This window comes from Phyllobates terribilis, unplaced genomic scaffold, assembly GCF_046119375.1.
Source record: "Phyllobates terribilis strain yellow unplaced genomic scaffold, ASM4611937v1 Scaffold_66__1_contigs__length_7565176, whole genome shotgun sequence".
In the NCBI taxonomy this organism is placed as follows: Eukaryota; Metazoa; Chordata; class Amphibia; order Anura; family Dendrobatidae; genus Phyllobates; species Phyllobates terribilis.
The window spans coordinates 6,386,639-6,406,390 of NW_027362826.1; the positions used below are offsets into that span (position 1 = coordinate 6,386,639).

At 44.7% G+C, this 19,752-nt stretch overlaps 11 non-coding genes across 11 annotated transcripts; all 11 read right to left on the reverse strand.

Annotated features, from left to right (window-relative positions):
• Positions 1–553: 553 nt before the first annotated feature.
• Positions 554–744, reverse strand: LOC141193873 (U2 spliceosomal RNA). Its single transcript, XR_012266679.1, has one exon. It is a non-coding gene; the product is annotated as a U2 spliceosomal RNA (small nuclear RNA).
• Positions 745–1,859: 1,115 nt separating this feature from the next.
• Positions 1,860–2,050, reverse strand: LOC141193988 (U2 spliceosomal RNA). Its single transcript, XR_012266787.1, has one exon. It is a non-coding gene; the product is annotated as a U2 spliceosomal RNA (small nuclear RNA).
• A 1,115-nt stretch (positions 2,051–3,165) lies between these two features.
• Positions 3,166–3,355, reverse strand: LOC141193650 (U2 spliceosomal RNA). Its single transcript, XR_012266545.1, has one exon. It is a non-coding gene; the product is annotated as a U2 spliceosomal RNA (small nuclear RNA).
• Positions 3,356–9,530: 6,175 nt separating this feature from the next.
• On the reverse strand, positions 9,531–9,721 carry LOC141193989 (U2 spliceosomal RNA). The gene has a single exon (XR_012266788.1). It is a non-coding gene; the product is annotated as a U2 spliceosomal RNA (small nuclear RNA).
• Positions 9,722–10,836: 1,115 nt separating this feature from the next.
• LOC141193990 (U2 spliceosomal RNA) lies at positions 10,837–11,027 on the reverse strand. Its single transcript, XR_012266789.1, has one exon. It is a non-coding gene; the product is annotated as a U2 spliceosomal RNA (small nuclear RNA).
• A 1,115-nt stretch (positions 11,028–12,142) lies between these two features.
• On the reverse strand, positions 12,143–12,333 carry LOC141193992 (U2 spliceosomal RNA). Its single transcript, XR_012266791.1, has one exon. It is a non-coding gene; the product is annotated as a U2 spliceosomal RNA (small nuclear RNA).
• A 1,115-nt stretch (positions 12,334–13,448) lies between these two features.
• LOC141193993 (U2 spliceosomal RNA) lies at positions 13,449–13,639 on the reverse strand. Its single transcript, XR_012266792.1, has one exon. It is a non-coding gene; the product is annotated as a U2 spliceosomal RNA (small nuclear RNA).
• A 1,115-nt stretch (positions 13,640–14,754) lies between these two features.
• LOC141193994 (U2 spliceosomal RNA) lies at positions 14,755–14,945 on the reverse strand. The gene has a single exon (XR_012266793.1). It is a non-coding gene; the product is annotated as a U2 spliceosomal RNA (small nuclear RNA).
• Positions 14,946–16,060: 1,115 nt separating this feature from the next.
• LOC141193995 (U2 spliceosomal RNA) lies at positions 16,061–16,251 on the reverse strand. Its single transcript, XR_012266794.1, has one exon. It is a non-coding gene; the product is annotated as a U2 spliceosomal RNA (small nuclear RNA).
• A 1,115-nt stretch (positions 16,252–17,366) lies between these two features.
• On the reverse strand, positions 17,367–17,557 carry LOC141193997 (U2 spliceosomal RNA). The gene has a single exon (XR_012266795.1). It is a non-coding gene; the product is annotated as a U2 spliceosomal RNA (small nuclear RNA).
• A 1,115-nt stretch (positions 17,558–18,672) lies between these two features.
• LOC141193998 (U2 spliceosomal RNA) lies at positions 18,673–18,863 on the reverse strand. The gene has a single exon (XR_012266796.1). It is a non-coding gene; the product is annotated as a U2 spliceosomal RNA (small nuclear RNA).
• Between the last annotated feature and the right edge of the window lie 889 nt (positions 18,864–19,752).

Genomic DNA, 19,752 nt, shown 5'->3' on the forward strand with positions numbered 1-19,752 from the left:
TTCTCTTTTATAGTCTGCAGGCATTAAATGAAAGAAGTCAGTGTTCCAGCAGAAGGAGACAACGTTTCAGAAAAGGCATTGTAGCAAACCAAAAAAGAAATTTTAAGCGCAGCAGAGTAACCAGCGCACATACCTGTTAGCTCAGGTGAGTTTAAAAGGCTGCTGTTGATAACAAGGGCATTTGCTAAATAGATGGTGTGTGTGCAACAATATACTGAAAGGTCAATTATATTGTGCAGCTTATCTCACCACCTGTAGTTATTTAGGTGAAAGCTCCAAAATGCTTGCCTAATATGTCTGTTTATCCAAAAGGAAGTAAAAAGGGAGAGCTAGAAAGATAGCATTGCATCACATTACATGGCAATGCAATGCACAGTTGCTGAAGTTGAACCAAAATGAGCTTGTAATCTGGCTTCTGCAACTTTGAACATGAAAAATCCAATGAGGAGAAGAAAAGCAAAGCCAAAGAGTCCATCCCAAAATCCGACAAACAAGCAAAATGAACAAAAAACATTGAATTCAATTCTTTCTGATTTTAGAAACTGCATTAAAGAAGGGGTGCACCGGTCCTGGAGATAATGCAATACCAGGTCAATGCGTGGAGTGGACAGAGCAAGCTCTTTTTCCATCTCCCTGTTCTAAAAATCCATTTAATATATGGTCCCCAGATAGGGGACGTATCAGATATTAAACTGATAAGAACAGATACTACACTTGATCTTAGCCAAAAGGCCGAGAAGCGATAACCAGAATTGGTTTCAAACTACGGAGCCACCCAAGGATCCTGAAAAGTCCATTTGTGGAGATGAGCTCCTGGACTCCCGTTAAGAAGACATGTTGTCAACCTCTAGATCCCTTACATGCCTGCACTTTTCGGCTTGCTGCTGCTGCAATCCACGCGTTTTAGATCTGCATAACTCCACCTCTTTAAACACAGCACCTTCACCCCCTGCTGTTCCCACCCGCCTCAACACCGTTGGAAGGGAGGAGAACCAATTAAGGCGGGGGGTGGGGTGGAACGAGCAGCTGTCTACCCTTAGCAGGAGGGCTCCTGATTACATACCTCTCCTGCTGCTGCTGCTGCTGGCTGTCCAGCAGCAGACTGAAGGTGGCTGCTGCTGTGCACAGGTATATAAAGGCTCAGAGCCTATTATGACACGCGCAGCCAGCGTTCCATTGCCACATTCCATCTACTGCAGGCAGGATACCTGGCTGGCTGAATGTCGCTGAGAAGCTCACAGAGACCGCCATAAGCAACAGTTTAACAGAATGCCACAGACTAATCAACCAAACTTTTTGGGTTGGGTTCTCTTTTATAGTCTGCAGGCATTAAATGAAAGAAGTCAGTGTTCCAGCAGAAGGAGACAACGTTTCAGAAAAGGCATTGTAGCAAACCAAAAAAGAAATTTTAAGCGCAGCAGAGTAACCAGCGCACATACCTGTTAGCTCAGGTGAGTTTAAAAGGCTGCTGTTGATAAGAAGGGCATTTGCTAAATAGATGGTGTGTGTGCAACAATATACTGAAAGGTCAATTATATTGTGCAGCTTATCTCACCACCTGTAGTTATTTAGGTGAAAGCTCCAAAATGCTTGCCTAATATGTCTGTTTATCCAAAAGGAAGTAAAAAGGGAGAGCTAGAAAGATAGCATTGCATCACATTACATGGCAATGCAATGCACAGTTGCTGAAGTTGAACCAAAATGAGCTTGTAATCTGGCTTCTGCAACTTTGAACATGAAAAATCCAATGAGGAGAAGAAAAGCAAAGCCAAAGAGTCCATCCCAAAATCCGACAAACAAGCAAAATGAACAAAAAACATTGAATTCAATTCTTTCTGATTTTAGAAACTGCATTAAAGAAGGGGTGCACCGGTCCTGGAGATACTGCAATACCAGGTCAATGCGTGGAGTGGACAGAGCAAGCTCTTTTTCCATCTCCCTGTTCTAAAAATCCATTTAATATATGGTCCCCAGATAGGGGACGTATCAGATATTAAACTGATAAGAACAGATACTACACTTGATCTTAGCCAAAAGGCCGAGAAGCGATAACCAGAATTGGTTTCAAACTACGGAGCCACCCAAGGATCCTGAAAAGTCCATTTGTGGAGATGAGCTCCTGGACTCCCGTTAAGAAGACATGTTGTCAACCTCTAGATCCCTTACATGCCTGCACTTTTCGGCTTGCTGCTGCTGCAATCCACGCGTTTTAGATCTGCATAACTCCACCTCTTTAAACACAGCACCTTCACCCCCTGCTGTTCCCACCCGCCTCAACACCGTTGGAAGGGAGGAGAACCAATTAAGGCGGGGGGTGGGGTGGAACGAGCAGCTGTCTACCCTTAGCAGGAGGGCTCCTGATTACATACCTCTCCTGCTGCTGCTGCTGCTGGCTGTCCAGCAGCAGACTGAAGGTGGCTGCTGCTGTGCACAGGTATATAAAGGCTCAGAGCCTATTATGACACGCGCAGCCAGCGTTCCATTGCCACATTCCATCTACTGCAGGCAGGATACCTGGCTGGCTGAATGTCGCTGAGAAGCTCACAGAGACCGCCATAAGCAACAGTTTAATAGAATGCCACAGACTAATCAACCAAACTTTTTGGGTTGGGTTCTCTTTTATAGTCTGCAGGCATTAAATGAAAGAAGTCAGTGTTCCAGCAGAAGGAGACAACGTTTCAGAAAAGGCATTGTAGCAAACCAAAAAAGAAATTTTAAGCGCAGCAGAGTAACCAGCGCACATACCTGTTAGCTCAGGTGAGTTTAAAAGGCTGCTGTTGATAACAAGGGCATTTGCTAAATAGATGGTGTGTGTGCAACAATATACTGAAAGGTCAATTATATTGTGCAGCTTATCTCACCACCTGTAGTTATTTAGGTGAAAGCTCCAAAATGCTTGCCTAATATGTCTGTTTATCCAAAAGGAAGTAAAAAGGGAGAGCTAGAAAGATAGCATTGCATCACATTACATGGCAATGCAATGCACAGTTGCTGAAGTTGAACCAAAATGAGCTTGTAATCTGGCTTCTGCAACTTTGAACATGAAAAATCCAATGAGGAGAAGAAAAGCAAAGCCAAAGAGTCCATCCCAAAATCCGACAAACAAGCAAAATGAACAAAAAACATTGAATTCAATTCTTTCTGATTTTAGAAACTGCATTAAAGAAGGGGTGCACCGGTCCTGGAGATACTGCAATACCAGGTCAATGCGTGGAGTGGACAGAGCAAGCTCTTTTTCCATCTCCCTGTTCTAAAAATCCATTTAATATATGGTCCCCAGATAGGGGACGTATCAGATATTAAACTGATAAGAACAGATCAGGTTTCAACATAATTTATTAAGTGCGTAAAAGATGGTTTACAATCAAAAACAACAACACAAACAGTACATTATTAAAACACAGAATTCCACCCATAAAAACCCCATATACGATTAGCATCCCTCCTCCCAATACATTTGACATCCCTCAAGTAATAAATATACATCTGGCTAAAAGCAATTTTAAGACAATCCTTCACAGAAATAGCATCACGTTTAAAAAGTAAAATATTGCGTGCCTTCCAAAGGGCGTCTTTAAAACAGTTAATCATACACCAACATATACAATACTGTTGAGGGGTCGGACATTTAAAAAGGCCATATAAAACATATTCATGGTTAAAATCTCTTAAACCGCAAGTCCATTTTAAAAGAATCCCAACTTTGTGCCAAAGTTCCTGTGCAAATGGGCAATTCCACATAAGGTGCAAGGTGGTTTCGTCATTAATACATGAGTCTCTGGGGCATTTGGCTCTGGCCACCAGGCCTCTCCTGTGTTGAAATTCTCTGGTGGGGAGGCACTGGTGGACCACCATCCATGCGATGTCCTTATGTCCATTTGCTAAGAATTTCCCGAAGACATTCTTCCAAACTTGCTTCGATCTCTCTTCTGAGAAATTTACTATGGGGGTCACATCTTCATTCCTCCTCAGAAAAGATAAAAGCTTCTTGCGGTCTTTAAAAATGTCCATATTAAAATCACCAAGGCTATAAAATCGAACAGTCTTTTCTAAGATTGCTTGGTGTTTGGGGGGGCATAGTAAAACAGGGGAATTCAACGACAACTTAAACCATCTTTTAAAAATCATCCCACAAGTATATTTTAAAAAATAACTTAGCGCACTATTACCATTAAAATGTTTGAAACAAAAGCAGAAATAATTTAAATACAAATAAATATGTAAATCGGGGACATCCCTTCCGCCGTTCATTTTATTCTTCCTCATTATTTCTCGCCTTAATTTTTCCATTTTGGAGTTCCATAAAAACATAAAGATCATCCTAGTCATTTTTTTAATTAAAACATCAGAGGGGGGGTACACCATAGCTATATACAGTATGAGGTTTAACAACACTGATTTTATAATTAAAATTTTCCCCTCCATTGTTAGGGACCTCAAACCCCAAAATGATATTTTCTTTGACATTTTTTCTATGACATTCTCCCAGCTTTGAGTTCCCACATTCTCCTCGTTAAAAACAACTCCAAGAATTTTTACATTGTCTCGTTTTATAGTGAGCTGCGGGAGTTGGGCGGTGTCCCAGGATCCCAAAGTCAGACATTCAGATTTATTTAAATTAAGTTTAAACCCGGATGCCTGGGAAAAAAATTCAATGCGCAACACCGCCCTCCGGAGGGAAGCAGGGTCCACGCACACAACTGTCACGTCATCCATGTAGCCAAAGACTCTCACATCACTGCCACCTCCGCCTGGAACAGGAACCCCTCTAATCACTTTGTCTTTCCTTATTGCGCTCAGCAGGGGCTCCATGGCGCAGATGAACAGGATGGGCGACAAGGGGCATCCCTGCTTCACTCCGGACTCAAGGGGAACTCCATCTGTTAAAAAGCCATTAAGAGAAATTTGACTAAAACAATTTTTATATAAAATCTTAATACAATTTAAAAGCATATTAGGGATACCCATTCTTTTTAAAACTCTAAAAAGAAATCTATGAGAGACTCTATCGAAAGCTTTTTCAAAATCTAGGGCTAAAAGAGCTACATTTTGACCCCGGTCTCTGGAATACCAAATTACATCCCTTAATACGTTTAAAACCTCTGAAATACTTCTGCCTGGTACACTACAAACCTGCTCAGGCTGGATTAGTTTGGCAATGACACTCCTGAGCCGGTCTGCAACCACCTTAGCAAGTACCTTGTAATCAACATTTAGGAGAGTTATGGGTCTCCAATTCGCTAGAGTACTGCGGTCACCTTTTTTATATATCAAAGACACCACTCCTCTCCTCCACGAAAATGGCAACTGTTCACAAATAAAAACTTCTTTAAAAAGCATAAAAAGGTCCTCTTTTAAAATGTCCCAAAAAGTAAGGTAAAATTCTACAGGTAGTCCGTCACACCCAGGTGCTTTACCCTTAGAGAAACTTTTAAAAACATAAAATAATTCCTCTAAAACAATATCGCGTTCTAAAAACTCCTGGTCTGTAAAATTTAACTTAAAATCGAGATCATTAAGAGCATCAGATAAAAAGGACTCATCTATACACTTTTTACTAAAAAGATGCTTATAAAAGTTAAAAGTAGCATTCAACATTCCCTGCATAGATGTTTCACCCTCTAGATTTGTGATCACTTCTCTTTTATCCATGACTTTTTTGAAGAAGAAGCGAGAGCACTTCTCCCCCTCCTCCAAGTGCTGCACTCTAGAGTTAAAAATAATCTCTTTCCCCTTTGTGTCTATGCAGTTCTGAATTTCAGTTTTTAGGCTAGCAATATCATCTCCCACCTCCACCCCTAGCTCTTTGAATTTAAAAAGTGTTTGCAGTTTGGTGTTAAGATCACTAAAACATCTTTTTTTCTCTCTAGCTTTACGTCTCCCTGCTTTTATAAAAAACATTCTGACTTTTTTTTTCAAATTTTCCCACCAGGTTACCATAGGGGCATCAGAAGGTTTTTGTCGCCGCCAGGCTTGATAGGCTTTACCAAAGTCTTGTCGAATCAGAGGGTCCTCCAGCAGGTAAGTACTTAGACGCCAGAGGCCCCTGTTGACCCTCTGTTCATCCCGGTATTCTAGATGCACCTCCAAGCCCTTATGGTCAGAAAATATATTTGATGTTAAAACACATTTTACAGGGTTAAAATCATCTGATAGGAAAATAAAATCGATCCTGGAGGACACCCCTCTTCCGGACCACGTATAACCAGGGTCCGTCGGCAGGAGTGACCTCCACGCATCGCATAATTTAAAATCAGTTATAAAATCTTTCAATAGATGACATGACTTATCCAATTTGCGTAAAGGGTCACCCCCTGCTCGTTGTTCACTAGCACAAAGACAATTAAAATCACCCCCTACGACCAGGGGAGATGACCCAGTACAGTACAATGGCAATATCCCAAATAAATTAATTCTCTCTTGCTTATCAGGGGAAGCATAAACATTCATTACACGTAGGGTAAAACCATTAAATTTAAAATGCACTAAAACCACTCTGCCTGGTACTATTTCTGTGACAGCATTTATAGTAATATTTCTCCCACGACAGAGGAAGCCCACCCCCGCTGACTTGTTGTCATTGGAGCCAGACCAGATGGAGGGCCCCAGTCTCCAATCTGTCTTGATATCATTATAATTTAGTGCATGTTGTATCCCGCATTCCTGTAATAAACATATGTCAAAGTCAGTGGTTTCTAAATACTTGAATAGAGCAGCCCTACGAACTGGGCTCTTTAATGACCTCACATTCAGTGAGACAAGTCTTATTGTGGGCATTCATAGGTCAGGGTGGTGGATCTTCCATGAGGACACCTGACTCAAAGCCCTGTATATCAAATTGCTCCAGGACATCCGGGCTAGAAGACCCAAACGACTCGATATTCTGTGAGCCGGCGGTTGCCCCCTCGTAGGTCACGGTTCCCAGCCACATTCCAGGAGACGCTGGGGATTCGACATTCCGTCTCTTTTTCGGGGCAGACTCCACTAGGTCACTGGTGCAGTCCTCCTCTTCCTCCACCTCCTCCAAGGGGGGAGACTGGTCCATCAGGACAAGATCAGCAACACAGATTTCCTGATGTTCGCCACCTAGAAGCAAAGCCCCCTCATCTGGCTGGCTAATCGCCCTGGAAGATCCTGAGGCCATCGCTGCGTGGTCCCCTGTAGCCAACCGCACAGGGGCACCACCCTCCAGCCCAACAGGATCGGTATCGGGAACCATCGATACGGAGGATACCCTCCCAGAAGGAGGACCCCCCCGCTCCGGTCCATGCGAGGTCCGCCCATCGTTAAGGGACTTCGATGCAGGTGCCGCCCCAGAGGGGCCTCCGGCTCCCTGCTCCATCCCAGCCTTCTCGCCCTTCGAACCGCCCTCCGACGCCGGCCCGCCAGTGAAGACCGGTGGGCGCATCGGCTCAGCTTCAGAAGATGCAGCTTCTGCGTAGGTCCTGGTCCTGGTCCTGTTGGGGCATCCTCGGAACATGTGCCCCGCCTCACCGCAGAGATTACATTTCCTCCCAGCGGGACAGTCCTTCATTAAATGTCCGTAACAGCTGCAATTATTGCAGCGGTCTACTTTCCTGCCCGTGCAGGACGTTTGGGTATGACCCATTTGTCCACAGTTCCTGCAACATACTGGCATTCCAGGATAAAATAAGTAGCCTCTGCTCTTACCGATTACGAAGGTTGAGGGAGGGTGTAGCATTCCTCCCACTCCACTAAGGTCCCTCTTTAGACGGGCCATATACCTTCTCTTGCCGCACCAGAAGCCTACCGCGTTCTTCACAGTACCCAGGTATCTCAGATCATCACAATAGCGGGTAAGGTAGGTCGAGATGTCTGCAGCTTCCACAAAGGGGTTCGGGAAATGCACCACGATGGGGATCTCGTCATAAGCATACAAGAGACAAAAGGTTAGTCCATCCAACTCATCTAAGTAGTTTTTCTCGTTTACCTTTTGTACGAGTTGCTGACAGCATCCCTGGCTCTTGAAGGTGATGGTGTATGTCCCCTTGTACTCGTTGTCCTGGAAGCAGAATATGTCTTCCCGCCGAAACTCCAGAACTCCAAGAAGAATCCTATGGCAGATGTAGTCCAAATTCTTCTCCATCCTCGATGCTGCTCCAACTTCAATCCTCACGGTGTTCCGCATCCGGGCATCACCCGATGAATATGTGAGCGTTGCCGGCATCCTTCACTCAGGAACGTACCGACTCTTCTCTCTGAAAGGCGCAAGCCTTCATGGGATCCCTTCCCGTTGCTCCCGGACTAATCCTTCCTCCCAATAGCAGCAGGGGGGTTAAGTCCCTCCGAAGAGGAACGATCCCCCCAGGCCGAGAGAAAGGGTACCAAGAGCACCTCACAGGCAAGACCACACAGGTAAACCTGATAGATCGTGCCAAAAGGCCGAGAAGCGATAACCAGAATTGGTTTCAAACTACGGAGCCACCCAAGGATCCTGAAAAGTCCATTTGTGGAGATGAGCTCCTGGACTCCCGTTAAGAAGACATGTTGTCAACCTCTAGATCCCTTACATGCCTGCACTTTTCGGCTTGCTGCTGCTGCAATCCACGCGTTTTAGATCTGCATAACTCCACCTCTTTAAACACAGCACCTTCACCCCCTGCTGTTCCCACCCGCCTCAACACCGTTGGAAGGGAGGAGAACCAATTAAGGCGGGGGGTGGGGTGGAACGAGCAGCTGTCTACCCTTAGCAGGAGGGCTCCTGATTACATACCTCTCCTGCTGCTGCTGCTGCTGGCTGTCCAGCAGCAGACTGAAGGTGGCTGCTGCTGTGCACAGGTATATAAAGGCTCAGAGCCTATTATGACACGCGCAGCCAGCGTTCCATTGCCACATTCCATCTACTGCAGGCAGGATACCTGGCTGGCTGAATGTCGCTGAGAAGCTCACAGAGACCGCCATAAGCAACAGTTTAACAGAATGCCACAGACTAATCAACCAAACTTTTTGGGTTGGGTTCTCTTTTATAGTCTGCAGGCATTAAATGAAAGAAGTCAGTGTTCCAGCAGAAGGAGACAACGTTTCAGAAAAGGCATTGTAGCAAACCAAAAAAGAAATTTTAAGCGCAGCAGAGTAACCAGCGCACATACCTGTTAGCTCAGGTGAGTTTAAAAGGCTGCTGTTGATAACAAGGGCATTTGCTAAATAGATGGTGTGTGTGCAACAATATACTGAAAGGTCAATTATATTGTGCAGCTTATCTCACCACCTGTAGTTATTTAGGTGAAAGCTCCAAAATGCTTGCCTAATATGTCTGTTTATCCAAAAGGAAGTAAAAAGGGAGAGCTAGAAAGATAGCATTGCATCACATTACATGGCAATGCAATGCACAGTTGCTGAAGTTGAACCAAAATGAGCTTGTAATCTGGCTTCTGCAACTTTGAACATGAAAAATCCAATGAGGAGAAGAAAAGCAAAGCCAAAGAGTCCATCCCAAAATCCGACAAACAAGCAAAATGAACAAAAAACATTGAATTCAATTCTTTCTGATTTTAGAAACTGCATTAAAGAAGGGGTGCACCGGTCCTGGAGATACTGCAATACCAGGTCAATGCGTGGAGTGGACAGAGCAAGCTCTTTTTCCATCTCCCTGTTCTAAAAATCCATTTAATATATGGTCCCCAGATAGGGGACGTATCAGATATTAAACTGATAAGAACAGATACTACACTTGATCTTAGCCAAAAGGCCGAGAAGCGATAACCAGAATTGGTTTCAAACTACGGAGCCACCCAAGGATCCTGAAAAGTCCATTTGTGGAGATGAGCTCCTGGACTCCCGTTAAGAAGACATGTTGTCAACCTCTAGATCCCTTACATGCCTGCACTTTTCGGCTTGCTGCTGCTGCAATCCACGCGTTTTAGATCTGCATAACTCCACCTCTTTAAACACAGCACCTTCACCCCCTGCTGTTCCCACCCGCCTCAACACCGTTGGAAGGGAGGAGAACCAATTAAGGCGGGGGGTGGGGTGGAACGAGCAGCTGTCTACCCTTAGCAGGAGGGCTCCTGATTACATACCTCTCCTGCTGCTGCTGCTGCTGGCTGTCCAGCAGCAGACTGAAGGTGGCTGCTGCTGTGCACAGGTATATAAAGGCTCAGAGCCTATTATGACACGCGCAGCCAGCGTTCCATTGCCACATTCCATCTACTGCAGGCAGGATACCTGGCTGGCTGAATGTCGCTGAGAAGCTCACAGAGACCGCCATAAGCAACAGTTTAACAGAATGCCACAGACTAATCAACCAAACTTTTTGGGTTGGGTTCTCTTTTATAGTCTGCAGGCATTAAATGAAAGAAGTCAGTGTTCCAGCAGAAGGAGACAACGTTTCAGAAAAGGCATTGTAGCAAACCAAAAAAGAAATTTTAAGCGCAGCAGAGTAACCAGCGCACATACCTGTTAGCTCAGGTGAGTTTAAAAGGCTGCTGTTGATAACAAGGGCATTTGCTAAATAGATGGTGTGTGTGCAACAATATACTGAAAGGTCAATTATATTGTGCAGCTTATCTCACCACCTGTAGTTATTTAGGTGAAAGCTCCAAAATGCTTGCCTAATATGTCTGTTTATCCAAAAGGAAGTAAAAAGGGAGAGCTAGAAAGATAGCATTGCATCACATTACATGGCAATGCAATGCACAGTTGCTGAAGTTGAACCAAAATGAGCTTGTAATCTGGCTTCTGCAACTTTGAACATGAAAAATCCAATGAGGAGAAGAAAAGCAAAGCCAAAGAGTCCATCCCAAAATCCGACAAACAAGCAAAATGAACAAAAAACATTGAATTCAATTCTTTCTGATTTTAGAAACTGCATTAAAGAAGGGGTGCACCGGTCCTGGAGATACTGCAATACCAGGTCAATGCGTGGAGTGGACAGAGCAAGCTCTTTTTCCATCTCCCTGTTCTAAAAATCCATTTAATATATGGTCCCCAGATAGGGGACGTATCAGATATTAAACTGATAAGAACAGATACTACACTTGATCTTAGCCAAAAGGCCGAGAAGCGATAACCAGAATTGGTTTCAAACTACGGAGCCACCCAAGGATCCTGAAAAGTCCATTTGTGGAGATGAGCTCCTGGACTCCCGTTAAGAAGACATGTTGTCAACCTCTAGATCCCTTACATGCCTGCACTTTTCGGCTTGCTGCTGCTGCAATCCACGCGTTTTAGATCTGCATAACTCCACCTCTTTAAACACAGCACCTTCACCCCCTGCTGTTCCCACCCGCCTCAACACCGTTGGAAGGGAGGAGAACCAATTAAGGCGGGGGGTGGGGTGGAACGAGCAGCTGTCTACCCTTAGCAGGAGGGCTCCTGATTACATACCTCTCCTGCTGCTGCTGCTGCTGGCTGTCCAGCAGCAGACTGAAGGTGGCTGCTGCTGTGCACAGGTATATAAAGGCTCAGAGCCTATTATGACACGCGCAGCCAGCGTTCCATTGCCACATTCCATCTACTGCAGGCAGGATACCTGGCTGGCTGAATGTCGCTGAGAAGCTCACAGAGACCGCCATAAGCAACAGTTTAACAGAATGCCACAGACTAATCAACCAAACTTTTTGGGTTGGGTTCTCTTTTATAGTCTGCAGGCATTAAATGAAAGAAGTCAGTGTTCCAGCAGAAGGAGACAACGTTTCAGAAAAGGCATTGTAGCAAACCAAAAAAGAAATTTTAAGCGCAGCAGAGTAACCAGCGCACATACCTGTTAGCTCAGGTGAGTTTAAAAGGCTGCTGTTGATAACAAGGGCATTTGCTAAATAGATGGTGTGTGTGCAACAATATACTGAACGGTCAATTATATTGTGCAGCTTATCTCACCACCTGTAGTTATTTAGGTGAAAGCTCCAAAATGCTTGCCTAATATGTCTGTTTATCCAAAAGGAAGTAAAAAGGGAGAGCTAGAAAGATAGCATTGCATCACATTACATGGCAATGCAATGCACAGTTGCTGAAGTTGAACCAAAATGAGCTTGTAATCTGGCTTCTGCAACTTTGAACATGAAAAATCCAATGAGGAGAAGAAAAGCAAAGCCAAAGAGTCCATCCCAAAATCCGACAAACAAGCAAAATGAACAAAAAACATTGAATTCAATTCTTTCTGATTTTAGAAACTGCATTAAAGAAGGGGTGCACCGGTCCTGGAGATACTGCAATACCAGGTCAATGCGTGGAGTGGACAGAGCAAGCTCTTTTTCCATCTCCCTGTTCTAAAAATCCATTTAATATATGGTCCCCAGATAGGGGACGTATCAGATATTAAACTGATAAGAACAGATACTACACTTGATCTTAGCCAAAAGGCCGAGAAGCGATAACCAGAATTGGTTTCAAACTACGGAGCCACCCAAGGATCCTGAAAAGTCCATTTGTGGAGATGAGCTCCTGGACTCCCGTTAAGAAGACATGTTGTCAACCTCTAGATCCCTTACATGCCTGCACTTTTCGGCTTGCTGCTGCTGCAATCCACGCGTTTTAGATCTGCATAACTCCACCTCTTTAAACACAGCACCTTCACCCCCTGCTGTTCCCACCCGCCTCAACACCGTTGGAAGGGAGGAGAACCAATTAAGGCGGGGGGTGGGGTGGAACGAGCAGCTGTCTACCCTTAGCAGGAGGGCTCCTGATTACATACCTCTCCTGCTGCTGCTGCTGCTGGCTGTCCAGCAGCAGACTGAAGGTGGCTGCTGCTGTGCACAGGTATATAAAGGCTCAGAGCCTATTATGACACGCGCAGCCAGCGTTCCATTGCCACATTCCATCTACTGCAGGCAGGATACCTGGCTGGCTGAATGTCGCTGAGAAGCTCACAGAGACCGCCATAAGCAACAGTTTAACAGAATGCCACAGACTAATCAACCAAACTTTTTGGGTTGGGTTCTCTTTTATAGTCTGCAGGCATTAAATGAAAGAAGTCAGTGTTCCAGCAGAAGGAGACAACGTTTCAGAAAAGGCATTGTAGCAAACCAAAAAAGAAATTTTAAGCGCAGCAGAGTAACCAGCGCACATACCTGTTAGCTCAGGTGAGTTTAAAAGGCTGCTGTTGATAACAAGGGCATTTGCTAAATAGATGGTGTGTGTGCAACAATATACTGAAAGGTCAATTATATTGTGCAGCTTATCTCACCACCTGTAGTTATTTAGGTGAAAGCTCCAAAATGCTTGCCTAATATGTCTGTTTATCCAAAAGGAAGTAAAAAGGGAGAGCTAGAAAGATAGCATTGCATCACATTACATGGCAATGCAATGCACAGTTGCTGAAGTTGAACCAAAATGAGCTTGTAATCTGGCTTCTGCAACTTTGAACATGAAAAATCCAATGAGGAGAAGAAAAGCAAAGCCAAAGAGTCCATCCCAAAATCCGACAAACAAGCAAAATGAACAAAAAACATTGAATTCAATTCTTTCTGATTTTAGAAACTGCATTAAAGAAGGGGTGCACCGGTCCTGGAGATACTGCAATACCAGGTCAATGCGTGGAGTGGACAGAGCAAGCTCTTTTTCCATCTCCCTGTTCTAAAAATCCATTTAATATATGGTCCCCAGATAGGGGACGTATCAGATATTAAACTGATAAGAACAGATACTACACTTGATCTTAGCCAAAAGGCCGAGAAGCGATAACCAGAATTGGTTTCAAACTACGGAGCCACCCAAGGATCCTGAAAAGTCCATTTGTGGAGATGAGCTCCTGGACTCCCGTTAAGAAGACATGTTGTCAACCTCTAGATCCCTTACATGCCTGCACTTTTCGGCTTGCTGCTGCTGCAATCCACGCGTTTTAGATCTGCATAACTCCACCTCTTTAAACACAGCACCTTCACCCCCTGCTGTTCCCACCCGCCTCAACACCGTTGGAAGGGAGGAGAACCAATTAAGGCGGGGGGTGGGGTGGAACGAGCAGCTGTCTACCCTTAGCAGGAGGGCTCCTGATTACATACCTCTCCTGCTGCTGCTGCTGCTGGCTGTCCAGCAGCAGACTGAAGGTGGCTGCTGCTGTGCACAGGTATATAAAGGCTCAGAGCCTATTATGACACGCGCAGCCAGCGTTCCATTGCCACATTCCATCTACTGCAGGCAGGATACCTGGCTGGCTGAATGTCGCTGAGAAGCTCACAGAGACCGCCATAAGCAACAGTTTAACAGAATGCCACAGACTAATCAACCAAACTTTTTGGGTTGGGTTCTCTTTTATAGTCTGCAGGCATTAAATGAAAGAAGTCAGTGTTCCAGCAGAAGGAGACAACGTTTCAGAAAAGGCATTGTAGCAAACCAAAAAAGAAATTTTAAGCGCAGCAGAGTAACCAGCGCACATACCTGTTAGCTCAGGTGAGTTTAAAAGGCTGCTGTTGATAACAAGGGCATTTGCTAAATAGATGGTGTGTGTGCAACAATATACTGAAAGGTCAATTATATTGTGCAGCTTATCTTACCACCTGTAGTTATTTAGGTGAAAGCTCCAAAATGCTTGCCTAATATGTCTGTTTATCCAAAAGGAAGTAAAAAGGGAGAGCTAGAAAGATAGCATTGCATCACATTACATGGCAATGCAATGCACAGTTGCTGAAGTTGAACCAAAATGAGCTTGTAATCTGGCTTCTGCAACTTTGAACATGAAAAATCCAATGAGGAGAAGAAAAGCAAAGCCAAAGAGTCCATCCCAAAATCCGACAAACAAGCAAAATGAACAAAAAACATTGAATTCAATTCTTTCTGATTTTAGAAACTGCATTAAAGAAGGGGTGCACCGGTCCTGGAGATACTGCAATACCAGGTCAATGCGTGGAGTGGACAGAGCAAGCTCTTTTTCCATCTCCCTGTTCTAAAAATCCATTTAATATATGGTCCCCAGATAGGGGACGTATCAGATATTAAACTGATAAGAACAGATACTACACTTGATCTTAGCCAAAAGGCCGAGAAGCGATAACCAGAATTGGTTTCAAACTACGGAGCCACCCAAGGATCCTGAAAAGTCCATTTGTGGAGATGAGCTCCTGGACTCCCGTTAAGAAGACATGTTGTCAACCTCTAGATCCCTTACATGCCTGCACTTTTCGGCTTGCTGCTGCTGCAATCCACGCGTTTTAGATCTGCATAACTCCACCTCTTTAAACACAGCACCTTCACCCCCTGCTGTTCCCACCCGCCTCAACACCGTTGGAAGGGAGGAGAACCAATTAAGGCGGGGGGTGGGGTGGAACGAGCAGCTGTCTACCCTTAGCAGGAGGGCTCCTGATTACATACCTCTCCTGCTGCTGCTGCTGCTGGCTGTCCAGCAGCAGACTGAAGGTGGCTGCTGCTGTGCACAGGTATATAAAGGCTCAGAGCCTATTATGACACGCGCAGCCAGCGTTCCATTGCCACATTCCATCTACTGCAGGCAGGATACCTGGCTGGCTGAATGTCGCTGAGAAGCTCACAGAGACCGCCATAAGCAACAGTTTAACAGAATGCCACAGACTAATCAACCAAACTTTTTGGGTTGGGTTCTCTTTTATAGTCTGCAGGCATTAAATGAAAGAAGTCAGTGTTCCAGCAGAAGGAGACAACGTTTCAGAAAAGGCATTGTAGCAAACCAAAAAAGAAATTTTAAGCGCAGCAGAGTAACCAGCGCACATACCTGTTAGCTCAGGTGAGTTTAAAAGGCTGCTGTTGATAACAAGGGCATTTGCTAAATAGATGGTGTGTGTGCAACAATATACTGAAAGGTCAATTATATTGTGCAGCTTATCTCACCACCTGTAGTTATTTAGGTGAAAGCTCCAAAATGCTTGCCTAATATGTCTGTTTATCCAAAAGGAAGTAAAAAGGGAGAGCTAGAAAGATAGCATTGCATCACATTACATGGCAATGCAATGCACAGTTGCTGAAGTTGAACCAAAATGAGCTTGTAATCTGGCTTCTGCAACTTTGAACATGAAAAATCCAATGAGGAGAAGAAAAGCAAAGCCAAAGAGTCCATCCCAAAATCCGACAAACAAGCAAAATGAACAAAAAACATTGAATTCAATTCTTTCTGATTTTAGAAACTGCATTAAAGAAGGGGTGCACCGGTCCTGGAGATACTGCAATACCAGGTCAATGCGTGGAGTGGACAGAGCAAGCTCTTTTTCCATCTCCCTGTTCTAAAAATCCATTTAATATATGGTCCCCAGATAGGGGACGTATCAGATATTAAACTGATAAGAACAGATACTACACTTGATCTTAGCCAAAAGGCCGAGAAGCGATAACCAGAATTGGTTTCAAACTACGGAGCCACCCAAGGATCCTGAAAAGTCCATTTGTGGAGATGAGCTCCTGGACTCCCGTTAAGAAGACATGTTGTCAACCTCTAGATCCCTTACATGCCTGCACTTTTCGGCTTGCTGCTGCTGCAATCCACGCGTTTTAGATCTGCATAACTCCACCTCTTTAAACACAGCACCTTCACCCCCTGCTGTTCCCACCCGCCTCAACACCGTTGGAAGGGAGGAGAACCAATTAAGGCGGGGGGTGGGGTGGAACGAGCAGCTGTCTACCCTTAGCAGGAGGGCTCCTGATTACATACCTCTCCTGCTGCTGCTGCTGCTGGCTGTCCAGCAGCAGACTGAAGGTGGCTGCTGCTGTGCACAGGTATATAAAGGCTCAGAGCCTATTATGACACGCGCAGCCAGCGTTCCATTGCCACATTCCATCTACTGCAGGCAGGATACCTGGCTGGCTGAATGTCGCTGAGAAGCTCACAGAGACCGCCATAAGCAACAGTTTAACAGAATGCCACAGACTAATCAACCAAACTTTTTGGGTTGGGTTCTCTTTTATAGTCTGCAGGCATTAAATGAAAGAAGTCAGTGTTCCAGCAGAAGGAGACAACGTTTCAGAAAAGGCATTGTAGCAAACCAAAAAAGAAATTTTAAGCGCAGCAGAGTAACCAGCGCACATACCTGTTAGCTCAGGTGAGTTTAAAAGGCTGCTGTTGATAACAAGGGCATTTGCTAAATAGATGGTGTGTGTGCAACAATATACTGAAAGGTCAATTATATTGTGCAGCTTATCTCACCACCTGTAGTTATTTAGGTGAAAGCTCCAAAATGCTTGCCTAATATGTCTGTTTATCCAAAAGGAAGTAAAAAGGGAGAGCTAGAAAGATAGCATTGCATCACATTACATGGCAATGCAATGCACAGTTGCTGAAGTTGAACCAAAATGAGCTTGTAATCTGGCTTCTGCAACTTTGAACATGAAAAATCCAATGAGGAGAAGAAAAGCAAAGCCAAAGAGTCCATCCCAAAATCCGACAAACAAGCAAAATGAACAAAAAACATTGAATTCAATTCTTTCTGATTTTAGAAACTGCATTAAAGAAGGGGTGCACCGGTCCTGGAGATACTGCAATACCAGGTCAATGCGTGGAGTGGACAGAGCAAGCTCTTTTTCCATCTCCCTGTTCTAAAAATCCATTTAATATATGGTCCCCAGATAGGGGACGTATCAGATATTAAACTGATAAGAACAGATACTACACTTGATCTTAGCCAAAAGGCCGAGAAGCGATAACCAGAATTGGTTTCAAACTACGGAGCCACCCAAGGATCCTGAAAAGTCCATTTGTGGAGATGAGCTCCTGGACTCCCGTTAAGAAGACATGTTGTCAACCTCTAGATCCCTTACATGCCTGCACTTTTCGGCTTGCTGCTGCTGCAATCCACGCGTTTTAGATCTGCATAACTCCACCTCTTTAAACACAGCACCTTCACCCCCTGCTGTTCCCACCCGCCTCAACACCGTTGGAAGGGAGGAGAACCAATTAAGGCGGGGGGTGGGGTGGAACGAGCAGCTGTCTACCCTTAGCAGGAGGGCTCCTGATTACATACCTCTCCTGCTGCTGCTGCTGCTGGCTGTCCAGCAGCAGACTGAAGGTGGCTGCTGCTGTGCACAGGTATATAAAGGCTCAGAGCCTATTATGACACGCGCAGCCAGCGTTCCATTGCCACATTCCATCTACTGCAGGCAGGATACCTGGCTGGCTGAATGTCGCTGAGAAGCTCACAGAGACCGCCATAAGCAACAGTTTAACAGAATGCCACAGACTAATCAACCAAACTTTTTGGGTTGGGTTCTCTTTTATAGTCTGCAGGCATTAAATGAAAGAAGTCAGTGTTCCAGCAGAAGGAGACAACGTTTCAGAAAAGGCATTGTAGCAAACCAAAAAAGAAATTTTAAGCGCAGCAGAGTAACCAGCGCACATACCTGTTAGCTCAGGTGAGTTTAAAAGGCTGCTGTTGATAACAAGGGCATTTGCTAAATAGATGGTGTGTGTGCAACAATATACTGAAAGGTCAATTATATTGTGCAGCTTATCTCACCACCTGTAGTTATTTAGGTGAAAGCTCCAAAATGCTTGCCTAATATGTCTGTTTATCCAAAAGGAAGTAAAAAGGGAGAGCTAGAAAGATAGCATTGCATCACATTACATGGCAATGCAATGCACAGTTGCTGAAGTTGAACCAAAATGAGCTTGTAATCTGGCTTCTGCAACTTTGAACATGAAAAATCCAATGAGGAGAAGAAAAGCAAAGCCAAAGAGTCCATCCCAAAATCCGACAAACAAGTAAAATGAACAAAAAACATTGAATTCAATTCTTTCTGATTTTAGAAACTGCATTAAAGAAGGGGTGCACCGGTCCTGGAGATACTGCAATACCAGGTCAATGCGTGGAGTGGACAGAGCAAGCTCTTTTTCCATCTCCCTGTTCTAAAAATCCATTTAATATATGGTCCCCAGATAGGGGACGTATCAGATATTAAACTGATAAGAACAGATACTACACTTGATCTTAGCCAAAAGGCCGAGAAGCGATAACCAGAATTGGTTTCAAACTACGGAGCCACCCAAGGATCCTGAAAAGTCCATTTGTGGAGATGAGCTCCTGGACTCCCGTTAAGAAGACATGTTGTCAACCTCTCGATCCCTTACATGCCTGCACTTTTCGGCTTGCTGCTGCTGCAATCCACGCATTTTAGATCTGCATAACTCCACCTCTTTAAACACAGCACCTTCACCCCCTGCTGTTCCCACCCGCCTCAACACCGTTGGAAGGGAGGAGAACCAATTAAGGCGGGGGGTGGGGTGGAACGAGCAGCTGTCTACCCTTAGCAGGAGGGCTCCTGATTACATACCTCTCCTGCTGCTGCTGCTGCTGGCTGTCCAGCAGCAGACTGAAGGTGGCTGCTGCTGTGCACAGGTATATAAAGGCTCAGAGCCTATTATGACACGCGCAGCCAGCGTTCCATTGCCACATTCCATCTACTGCAGGCAGGATACCTGGCTGGCTGAATGTCGCTTTGAAGCTCACAGAGACCGCCATAAGCAACAGTTTAACAGAATGCCACAGACTAATCAACCAAACTTTTTGGGTTGGGTTCTCTTTTATAGTCTGCAGGCATTAAATGAAAGAAGTCAGTGTTCCAGCAGAAGGAGACAACGTTTCAGAAAAGGCATTGTAGCAAACCAAAAAAGAAATTTTAAGCGCAGCAGAGTAACCAGCGCACATACCTGTTAGCTCAGGTGAGTTTAAAAGGCTGCTGTTGATAACAAGGGCATTTGCTAAATAGATGGTGTGTGTGCAACAATATACTGAAAGGTCAATTATATTGTGCAGCTTATCTCACCACCTGTAGTTATTTAGGTGAAAGCTCCAAAATGCTTGCCTAATATGTCTGTTTATCCAAAAGGAAGTAAAAAGGGAG